Source organism: Salmo trutta, chromosome 6, assembly GCF_901001165.1.
Source record: "Salmo trutta chromosome 6, fSalTru1.1, whole genome shotgun sequence".
NCBI classification, from domain to species: Eukaryota; Metazoa; Chordata; class Actinopteri; order Salmoniformes; family Salmonidae; genus Salmo; species Salmo trutta.
The window spans coordinates 37,765,920-37,774,132 of record NC_042962.1 but is presented as its reverse complement, the minus strand read 5'-3'; positions in this window follow the sequence as shown (position 1 = coordinate 37,774,132).

Sequence of the window (8,213 nt, the reverse complement as noted above, 5' to 3'; positions counted from 1 at the left end):
CCACATCTGGTTGTGTTACTCACTTCAACACATGCACCTTAAAACTGAAAATATGTCTGTGAATCAAAGGGAACACAAACACAGACACAACCTTCAATGAGTCATTGAGAGATATTGGGAACATAATAATGCATTGTTGGGTCAGTATATATTAGGTTTGCTTATTTGCTCAACAGTCTGTCTGTCTGTATACAAAATCAAGAAGATATTCTCGTAAATGTTGAATGATACTCATAAATTCAATCAACATTGACGTAAATGGGCAGAATATTGCGATAACATCTCAGAATATAATAGAAGGTCCCTCCTGCACTACAAATATGAGTAAATATGAATCTTAACATGTAATTGGTATGAGCAGTTTTCCTATTAATCACAATTACCTAATGTATTATATGTTGCATTATGGGTAGACATGGTCATTATAAGCAATTGGGAAAATGTATATTTGAAATGTCCTCATTATTTTTGCCTGTAAAAAAAACAAGCAAATAAGTATTTGTGGGCACTGGGACCACCTTAGAACCAAAAAACTAGTGTGGCATCTGCTCAACAATACCCATTAAATGACTCATAAGTGACCAGAATCTTTCTAAGATCCAATAACTATTGCTGCCTATTAATACAAATACTGACATGAATTAAAAAGAGAGAATGGATTGCTTTTTTATTGAAGAGAAAACAAAACATAACAAACGTGAAGGGATTCAATGAGAAGAATGAATTGCTGCTTATGCTCGGACATCCCTACTTGTGTGGTAGGAAACTTGATGAGTGAGTACATTCTCCTCCTCCTCTGTCTTGTGTCCAGTGTCCTTAGTCAAAACAGGCCATGTTAGTTTCCATTGTTTTACAATGGGCTGCATTCAGGCAGGCCATGGCTGCTCCACCTCTCCTCTGGTCTGGCTGCTCTAGTGTCCTGGTCTTAATTAGCCTCCCAGGCTTACTGTAGCACTCAGCCACCGAGCCACTGGAGGCATCCCAAATGGCACCCTATTTCCTATATAGTGCATAGGGCTCTGGTCAGAAGTAGTGCACTACACAGGGAATAGGGTTCCATTTGGGACACAGGCCCCTGAGACTACTGACTCCTCCTGACTCCCATAAAACATTTCAAGGGACTTTCATCATTAATAATATCAGCCTGGCTGAGCTAATATTGAAAATTAGCAAAACATAAAAAATATGTGGTTGAGAAATCTTCATCACTCTTGTGATGTTTTAAGCAGTACCAGCTGTCACTGAGGGTTACTGTGGGAGCACGGAGACAGAGAGGAGAGAGTGAACTTTAACTTGATGACTCTGAAGAGGGACCTCCTTCCAAAAATCTGAACGAGGAGCTGGAGCTGGGCTGAGGAAGGCCATTGTATTGAAACGATTCAAAACAAATAAATACCCCAGTGATTAATGGCACTTTCATTGCTCATGCAGATGCACTTTACGACCTTTCAAAAAACATGCCGTATCTGAAAACAGATTTTTAGGAAACGTTTAAATGAGAAGCATTTGGTAACCTAAACAAGCAGATGCTTAAGCAAGCCCCTCATGTTGTGTGCTGTCTCTCTGTTTCTCTGTATTTCTTTCTCTCTGCCTCTTTCTCTCTCTGTTTCACTCTCTCTCTGTTAAATGTTTGAATTTGGAGGTTGCTGACTGGAAGGATATACATAACTAACATCATTAAACAAATGTTGCATGTTCCGCTGAAGGAAAGGAATTTATGAGATGTACAACTCCACTACATGTTTTAGCCATTGGAGAGGAGGGGCAGAGGCACCAGAGGCAGATGCACTGCTGCCTGGGAGTTCAAGGGGCATAGCATAATCCACAGTGCTTAAAAATAAAAAATATTTATTCCTCTTGTTCACGATGTCTTCCCAATGTATGCTGCTCAGTCAAGATAACTGATTAACCAATTGAAAGCATCCTCCTTGTTATCTTAAATAAATACTGTGTTTCTTGTCTTGACTGTGTTTCTGAGCCCTGTGTTGCACTTTGAAGAACATCAGGGAAAGGAAAGGGAAGTAATAACTAGTAAGATGGTTTCTCTGAGCTCTGGTCCTCTAGCCCATTGGTCATAAACCCACAGTTCAGTTGAGTGTATTAGCGGAGCCACAATCCCTCTGAGAAAGGAAACTGCCACTTTCTGTAGCCTGTTGGCTGGCACAGGTACATTATTCATGGAAAATTAGAGGTTGTGACTCCACGCCTTGGCAGAGGCAGCAATTACGTCTGGTCGGTCCCTTCCCTTTAGTCGCCATCACTGGAGATTCCGTCCTTCTTATGGCTTCATTGAAAGGGGACAGACATAGTGAAGGGATATCCCTGACTGTTGTTGACCAGTCTGTTGTCCCCAGGTTCAAGGAAATGTGAAGGCCTGGCTGCCACACCGGCTAGACTGACTAGAACCTCTGACAGATAGCATGACCCTGCTGTACAATACACGCACAGTCCAGAATTCGTACTACTGTGATGGGCTTAACCAAGGTTCAAAGGTCATATTGACTGTTTAATATACAATACAAGACAATACATTTAGTAGGAACTGGTACTGAAATATTGGGATACGAGCTGCTCAACTGTCTCAGAATGGAACTCTTCTTTTGAAGCTTCTGAAAACTTCACATCTCCCCAGGTAAAGGGTGGCTACTTTGAAAAATATAAAATATATTTAGATTTGTTTTACACTTTTTTGGTTACTACATAATTCCATATGTGTTATTTCATAGTTTTGGCGTCTTCACTATTATTCTATATGTCACGTCCTGACCAATATAAGTTGTTATTTTCTATGGTAGAGTGTTCAGGGCGTGACAGGGGATGTTTTTGTGTTTGTTCTCTAGTTCTATGTTTGAGTTTCTAGTTTATCTATTTCTATGTTGAGGTTTATTGGGTTGACCTTCAATTGGAGGCAGCTGTTCCTCGTTGCCTCTAATTGAAGGTCATATTTAGTAGGGGTGTTTTTCCCTGTTGTTTGTGGGTAGTTGTTTCCTGTTTAGTGTATGTTTACATGACAGAACTGTTTACGGTCGTTTTTGTATTAGTATTTCATAATTAAAGTAAAGTATGAGCACTTCACACGCCGCACCTTGGTCCCCTTTGTACGACCCACGTTACAGAACTACCCACCATGACTGGATCAAGCGGCGTGCCCGGGCAGAGATGGACACCTGGTCGTACGTGGAGTGGATAGAGAGGAGAAACTAGACTTGGGGGCATGTTATTGAACGATATCAGAGCCTACCAGGGAAGAACGAGAGGCAGCCCCCCCAAAAATGTTTGGGGGGGGCACACAGGTAGTTTGGCTGGGCCAGGGGTGAGCCCTGAGCCAACTCCCCGTGCTTATTGTGGTGAGCATGTGCCTGCTTCTCGCACTATCTCTCCAGTGCGCCTCCATAGTCCAGTAAGTCCTATGCCTGCTCCTCGCACTCTCCTTTCAGTGCGCAGCCATAACCCGGTACAGCCAGTGCCTGCTGTGAGCACTCGGCCATTAGTACGTCCTGGTCCTGCTCCCCCCCTAGCCCTGAGGTGCGTGTTACTAGTCTGGCGCCTCCAAAGCCAGCCCCACGCACCAGGCCTCCAGTGCGCCTGCCCAGTCCAGTACATTCTGTTCCTGCTCCCCGCACTCGCCCTCCAGTGCGCCTCCATAACCCGGTACAGCCAGTGCCTGCTGTGAGCACTCGGCCATTAGTACGTCCTGTTCCTGCTCCCCGCACTCACCCTCCAGTGCACCTCCATAACACGGTACAGCCAATGCCTGCTGTGAGCACTTGGCCATTACTGCGTCTTCCCAGTCCGGTGAGACCGATTCCTGCTCCTCGCACTCTCCCTCCAGTGCGCATCCATAGCCCGATACAGCCAGTGCCTGCTGTGAGCACTCGGCCTTCGGCGGTGGTCTGCAGCCCAGAGCCTTCGGCGGTGGCTTTTAGCCCAGAGCCTTCAGCGGTGGCTTTTAGCCCAGAGCCTTCGGTGGTGGCTTTTAACCCAGAGTCTTCGGCGGCGGCTTTTAGCCCAGAGTCTTCGGCGGCGGCTTTTAGCCCAGAGTCTTCGGTGGCGGCTTTTAGCCCAGAGTCTTCGGCGGCGGTTGGCGGTCCGAAGCCTCCGAAGATGATCCATGGTCTGGTTCCTCCGGACAAACAGAAGCGGGGGGATCAGCGGGCGGTGGGGGTACTACGCCCAGAACCAGAGCCGCTGCCATAGACATTTGGGGGGTTTTTTTGTGTTTTTTTTTTTGTTTAGTTTGCATTCGGAATCTGCACCTTTGGGGGGGGTACTGTCACATCCTGACCAATATAAGTTGTTATTTTCTACGGTAGAGTGGTCAGGGCATGACAGGGGGTGTTTTTGTGTTTGTTCTATGTTCTCTAGTTCTATGTTTGAGTTTCTAGTTTATCTATTTCTATGTTGAGGTTTATTGGGTTGACCTTCAATTGGAGGCAGCTGTTCCTCGTTGTCTCTAATTGAAGGTCATATTTAGTAGGGGTGTTTTTCCCTGTTGTTTGTGGGTAGTTGTTTCCTGTTTAGTGTATGTTCACCTGACAGAACTGTTTACGGTCGTTTTTGTATTAGTGTTTCATAATTAAAGTAAAGTATGAGCACTTCACACGCCACACCTTGGTCCCCTTTGTACTACCCACATTACACTATAATGTAGAAAATAGTACAAATAAAGAAAAATCCTGGAATGAGTAGGTGTGGCCATACATCAAGCAAGTATTTTTTTTTTCCCACAAGTATTATCAGCTTAACTATTTTGCATAGATAATTATCAGAGTCAAGTTACAAATGCTGGTAAATACTCAAATACATTCAGTAAAAAAAAAAAAAAATCACAAAAGTAGTACACTGGGCCATTACTGGTCCTGTATTAGCAGACAAAATAGACCTCTTCAGCCCATGCGAAAAAATATATATGCAAAAAAATTGCAGCACCCTGACCCACAAACTACTTCCTGCGGCTACGGGACTCAACATAGCCTCTGTTCTCAATCTGTAAATTTGGTTTTATATCATTACAGCTCTCTCACACAAACAGCTAGGGCCAGCCAGGCCTGTTTGTTGGTTGGTCAGTAGTGTGGTAGCGTGTCGTAACATTCTCCTACTGTTTGCCCAGCAGGTAGTGTGTCAGTTTCCCTCCCCACGGATCATGTGCCCTCAGAATTAAATTTTCCTTAAGGTTAAATGCTTCTTGTAATCCACTTGCATTAATGGGTGGTTTCGAGACGTTTTTAATTCTGACGTTCCCATCTATAAAGTGTAAATAACTAGCTGGCCCGACAATAAATAAACAGATAAATTAGTGGGCAAATACCACAGAGTCTGGGTCATGTTTCAGGGCTAGTAGAGTAATGTCTCCATAAAGGTCTCAACAATATTAATAAATAATACCTACATTAGTAATGACAGCCCATGTACTTTATAGGGCTTCAAGGTTTGCTCAAAGAGGAAACTTACCTGTGGTTCTACAGACCAAGTAGAGCAAGGCAGTGATGGTTAGGGCATTAGGAAACATTTTCATTAAGGGCAAGAGATTTATAGACAAATATTACTCAGTCGTTAACCTGTGGTGTTTTATCAGTAAAACTGACATTACCATTGTGTTCACGAAATTGAACTTTTGACCCAAAAGTAATAATTTACTAACATAAAGCTAATATATACTATGATAAACCCAGTCTTTACACCACAAGCTGGAATGATATAGCTGTGACATATACCTTTTGGGAAACACTGATACACTGTAGGCTGCTACTGCACATACTGTACACGTACAGTACCTTGTAAAGCTGCTCAGGCACATGCAGAGTCACACACACATGCACTAAGACAGAGATGAATTGGCGTAGACACACTCCCACACAGCTGTGAGCCATAAGCCATCCAGATTTTCTTCATTGTTCAGAATCAACCTGAGAGCTGAGCTACTTGTGGCTCCCCAACGAAAATTATATAATCCCTGAGCTTTCATCAGGGTGTTTTCATCAAGCTATCACAGGTCAGCTCTGGACAACAGAGGGAGAAACATGCAACACAGAGGAATGATACCCAATCAACACATCAACTGTGAGGTATAACAGAACTTCCTACTGAGTATCTGTAACAATGTTTTTCTGCACTTTTAAAGACACATTTATACCTGAAATGAGAGACTCTCAGAAGATTATGCTTCAGAGGTAGCTACTCAAAAGCAAAATGATTGTACTCAAGGTTTCTACTCAAAAGCTATATGAGGGCCATTCATTTGATTTCCCTGTCAATCAACCTACATGTCTCTATTACCTGTCTCTATTCCACCAATAGAATAGAGACAGGCTTCCTGATACATAACCTGTCTCTCATGTTTTGCTCTCTCTGACCCAGAATTGGATACTGTTTTTCTCCAGCTATGTTTCTGACATTAATGAATGTCCTTCCCCTCCGTGCCATGCGTCACGCTAAAGCACAGCCCAGCTTTCTGCTGTCAGTTTCTCATCTGTCTACTCAAAAAGAAAAACACACGTACAAAGAGAGTGAGCGGCATGACATTTTTTTGTCAAAGACAAAGATATGAAACAATAAAAGACACATGTGCAATGCATAAAACCTACATATTCAGGAGATTCAGAAGGCATTGATGGATTTTTAGGAGGCCATACAGTATATGTAAAGGTAAATAGAAGTAGGAAAGGTTAGAAGTGCATAGTGTGCCCAAACATTTACAGTATTCATTAACACACTATAATTGCCAGAATTGCAAGCCTCAAGGCCACTAATTGCATCTAGGATGTGTCCCAAGTTGCCCCCTATTCCCTATATAGTGAACTACTTTCAAAAGTAGCAGTGGTGGAAAAAGTACACAATTGTCATACTTCAGTAAAAGTAAAGATACCAGTACGAAAAAAAAATAAAAATAAATAAATGTATGAAATGTATGCATTCACTACTGTAAGTCGCTCTGGATAAAAGCGTCTGCTAAATGGCTAAAATGTAAATGTAAATGTAAATGTCAATAGAAAATGACTCAAGTAAAAGTGAAAGTCACCCAGTAAAATCCTACTTGAGTAAAAGTCTAAAAGTATTTTGTTTTAAATGTGCTTAAATAGCAAAAGTAAATGTAATTGCTAAAATATACTTAAGTATCAAAAGTTAAAGTCAAAAAAAATTCTAATTCCTTATATTAAGCAAACCAGATGGCACCCTTTTCTTGTTTTTTTAATTTATGGACAGACAGGGCCACGGTCCAACACTGAGACATAATTTACAAACAAAGCATGTGTTTACTGAGTCCTTCAGATCAGAGGCAGTACGGATGACCAGGGATGTTCTCTTGATAAGTGTGTGAATTAGATAATTTTCTTGTCCTGCTGAGCATTCAAAATGTAAAGAGTACTTTTGGGTGTCAGGGAAAATGTATGGAGTAAAATATACATAATTTTCATTAGGAATGTCGTGAAGTAAAAGTAAAAGTTGTCAGAAATATAAATAGTAAAGTAAAGTACAGATACCCCAAACAACTACTTATGTAGTACTTTCAAGTATTTTTACTTAAGTACTTTACACCACTGAAAAGTAGTGCACTCTGTAGGGAATAGGGGCCCATTTGGGATATAGCCCTAACAGCCCTGGGTATGCCACTAGTTTGTGGACACCCCTTCAAATTACTGAATTTGGTTATTTCAGCTGTTTATACACCTGTTGGTGTATAAAATCGAGCACACAGCCAGAAGACATTGGCAGTACTGAAGAGCTCAGTGACTTTCAATGTGGCACCGTCATAGGATACCACCTTGCCAACAAGTCTGATTTGGGATTGGCGGATGCCAGGAGAACGCTACCTACCCGAATGTATAGTGCCAACTGCAAAGTTTGGTAGAGGAGGAATAATGGTCTGGTGCTGTTTTCATGGTTCAGGACCCTTAGGTCCAGTGAAGGGAAATCTTAAAACACTACAGCATACGTTGATATTATATGCGATTATGTGCTTCCAACTTTGTGGCAACAGTTTGGGGAAGGCCCTTTCCTGTTTCAGCATGACAATGCCCCGTGCACAAAGCGAGGTCCATACAGAAATGGTTTGTCGAGATCGGTGTGGAAGAACTTGACTGGCATGCACAGAGCCCTGATCTCAACCCCATCAAACACCTTTGGGATGAATTGGAACGCCAACTGCAAGCCAGGCCAAATCACCCAACATCAGTGCCCGATCTCGCTAATGCTCTTGTGGCTAGAATGGAAGC